This window comes from Myxocyprinus asiaticus, chromosome 16, assembly GCF_019703515.2.
Source record: "Myxocyprinus asiaticus isolate MX2 ecotype Aquarium Trade chromosome 16, UBuf_Myxa_2, whole genome shotgun sequence".
Lineage (NCBI taxonomy): Eukaryota > Metazoa > Chordata > Actinopteri > Cypriniformes > Catostomidae > Myxocyprinus > Myxocyprinus asiaticus.
In genome coordinates this window covers 23,955,076-23,959,128 of record NC_059359.1, presented here as the reverse complement: position 1 = coordinate 23,959,128, position 4,053 = coordinate 23,955,076, and positions in this window count along the sequence as shown.

Below are 4,053 nucleotides of genomic sequence, written 5' to 3'. Positions count from 1 at the left end.
TCACCCTCTCTCATTCACTCAAATTAGGAAGTAGGGTGAGGGATTTCCTCTTTGTAGCTACCTCCCATTTGCTAAACGATAAAATAGGCATCGCTGACGGTTTATTCACTTGTGTGATAGGTCTACTTTGGTTTTAATGTTATACAATTTTTATTTTGGGACTTATTTGTACTTTAGGGGGCTGTCACTTATATATGTGTTGTAAGATTAAATGGTTTCCTTGGCGGTGTGACTGGAATACGGAATCGCCGAATAATTGGGGTTGTTTGGTTTCGGTTTTGTTGTTCAAGAAGGTCTTTTGCGCATTTTTACGTCTGGTCAATAAACGCATCTTTCAATGTTCTGTTTACCTCCCTCTCGACTGAATGTGTCAGGCGGCTACGTGAATGTTGAATAACCCTGTCCTTTTGGCAGTTCTGTAATCTCTCTCTGTCTTTTATTTATTTATTTATTTATTTATTTTACATTTATTTATTTTGTTCTCTCTAGTGCCTGCTAGGAAGCGGGCTGGATCTCCGGCGGGGATCTCCCTTCGCATGTCGGGAAACCTGCCAGGCTTAACCTCCTGTCTTCCTATATTTGATCAAATTAACAGAGGGTCAGCGGATTATCAGCGATTGATGGAACTGATAAGAGGGCGGTCATGAGTAGTTGCAGTGTGTGGTATATGTTAGATTTATGAGTCATACCGATGAAAACAACAAATGATTGACTTTCACATGCGATCTCAGCAAATTATCTGGAAAGCACCTCCATATCTAGTTTGATCAGATCCCCTAAATTTGATATCAGCAGCTATTATCTAGACTCAAGATGGGCATCAGCACTCTGATCCAGCACTGTAAAAAGTGGCAATTCTTAGGTTAACATTTTTAAGTGTATGAAAACTCTTGCTTATTGATATGCACAGTCAAGAAACCTTGCAGAAAAAAAGCAAGTTTTGTGACATTTTATTCGATAATATTAATAGAAAATAGGCCCAAACACACACCCCCACCCCCACCTATGCACCCCATGAGTCTTAATTTCCTCCTCACCCCAGGGGCCTGAGTTACCTGGGCCAGTTTGGGACTTTCCTTCATCTTTTAGTTGTATGGGTGTGTGGAACAGCGAATGGAAAAAAAAAAAGTGTTTAAAGTCCCTAAAACACCCTGTAGATGGTACATCTGCACTTGTCAGTTGGTGACATACAATATCATGCTGAGCCACAGCCTATATTAGTTCCCATGGGTCAACTGAAGATTTACTAGAAGAACTGCAAATTAACAGTTTAATATGAACTCAATCACACAATTTAATATCAGGGTTTCTGCTGTATAATCACACTACAATGACACTATCATATATGATAAAACTTTACAAAAAAATTTACATTATGGCATACAAAGTGTTGTACTGACCTGTATATAACTATGGGGTTAAAGCGATAGCACCCAAAATAAAAATTCTCTCATCATTTACTCACCCTCATGCCATCCCAGATGTGTATGACTTTCATTTCTTCTGCAGAACAAAACTAATCTACAATTTCACAAGCACTCCTATGCGCATTCAAGTGAGGATAAGTTTTTCTTCTGTTTTTTGGTGATTAGCATTCTTAGAGCATATCTCCACCAACAGGGAATGGAGAAGAAAAAAAAAGGGATGGATAAATTAAAGAATAAATAAATCATATTTGCACAACAGCCCAGTATAGGTGGTGATATGCATGAAGAATGCAAACCTCTCCTGAACACGCATAGGAGGGATGGTGAAAGTGTAGATTTATTTATTTATTTATTTTAGTTTTTTCTCCCCAATTTGGGATGCCCAATTCCCAGTGCGCTCTAAGTCCTCGTGGTGGCGTAGTGACTCACCACAATACCTGTGGCGGAGGATGAATCTCAGTTGCCTCCGTGTCCGAGACCGTCAATCCGCGCATCTTATCACGTGGCTTGTTGAGCGCGTTACCGCGGAGACATAGGGCTTGTGGAGGCTTCACGCAATTTTCCGTGGCATCCATGCACAACTCACCACGCGCCCCACCGAGAGCGAGAACTGCATTATAGCGACCACAAGGAGGTTACCCCATGTGACTCTACCCTCCCAAGCAACTGGGCCAATTGGTTGCTTAGGAGACCTGGCTGGAGTCACTCAGCACACCCTAGATAAAGTGTAGATTTATAGTAAACAAAAGTGCTTAAATATTGATCTTTTTCTTACCCACACCTATCATATCGCTTCAGAAGATATGGATTTACCCATGGAGTTTTATGCTGCCTTTATATGCTTTTTGGAGCTTCAAATTCTGGTCACCGTTCACTTGCATTGTGATGATCAACTGAGCTGCGATATTTTTCTTAAAATCTTTTTTTGTGGTCTGCAAAAGAAAGAAAGTCATACATCTAGGATAGAATGAGGGTGAGTAAATGAGAGAAATTTCATTTTTGGGTGAACTATTTTTTTTAATAACATTATGAGGGGCTAATAGGGAATTTTTCCAAAAATGGTTCTATTAACATGTACCAATTATGTGTATCTTACAATAACAAATGTATTAGCCTCAGAAGAAAAAAAGAAGGCTACTCTCATCTGTATAACCCATCCATCCATCTTTTATAGCCACTTGTCCAAGTCCAGGGTGTTTCCCTGCCTTCAGCCTGAGACAGATGGGACAGGCTCCAGCACTACCTACGACACTACAGCCAAGTTGTGGGCAGTGTTGGAGCATATTCCAGCTGTCTCGGGCCAAAGGCAGGGAAACACCCTGGACAGGTGGCCAATTCATCACAGGACTAACACACACACAGAGACATTCACATTCACACTCACACTCTTACCTACGAACAATTTAGAGTTTCCAATTCACTTAACCTGCATGTTTTTTGGACTGCTTGTGAGCCAGGACTTGAACTGGGGACCTTCTTGCTGTGAGGTGACAGTGCTACCTACTGAGTCACGTGGCACCTGTGTATAAATCCATTTAAGTAAATAAAAAATCCACGTTGGACTTCTTCAAAGCACAACTAAAAAAAGTGAATTCAAAAAGGGCTCAAAGTTTATAACTGTGTTCAAGAAAGTCCCAACTTCAATGAATAAATGTACAAAACTGTTAAATTGTGCTCATTGAAAATGTTGCTCTCCCAATACCCACAGTGGTGTCAGTTTCTTATTTCTGCCAAACTTTCTGTATTTTTGTCTTTGTTCACATTTTTTTTTTTTGGTCAGTTGTCTTTGATTTGATTTTACTTTATTTGTCCCATCACTGGGAAATTCTTTCCAGCCAAAGCCTTTGTCAATGTGTGTAAAGCTGTCAATGCAATTTAAAATGATTCTGGAGAAACAAGACAAATGATTTGTCCCTTCCATAGAAGATTCAGCTGTTTAATTCAAGAAGGGCCCAACTTTGCAATCTTGACTTAGTTACTGAAATCAAAATATAATTTGCCACTGCCACTGGTCATTTGTTAAATCTGGTGGAGTAATACATATGAAGAAATTATGACATGAGCTCTAATGGCCACACTTTGAGGAAAATAATAAAAATGCTGTCTGGTAAATTGTTTTATGGAGTTGGGCCCTTATCAAATTCACCATTTCAATTAATTTATGCAACTGTATGTTGTAAAATTTTAACCTTACAAATTATGATTAAACTAATTTTCTTTCTATAATGAGAGAAGGGCATGTCAATAGAGAGTGAGGAATGGCAAATAAGAGACCCAGACTGAGATCCTCTTGCACAAGTTTCAAAAGCAGCTTTTATTGCTTAGGGCTGAGCGCCCTCTGCTGATGATGACACCTTTGGACTGTTCAATCTTAATGACGCCTGAGTGCAGTCCCTAGTAGACTGATTTATATGCACCTGTGAACTTTAAAGTATTGCATCTTGTCTTTGACACGATAAAGAGGAGTGTGGCATGCCAATCAGCTACACATTACAGATAACATATAGATTTAGCAACTTCATAGCAATGATTCTTGAATCTAGATTATTTAGAACTCAGGAAACATTCGCCATACAAGCAAATAAAAAATCGTAATAATGGGTAACTCACTGACAGCCTTTCAAAT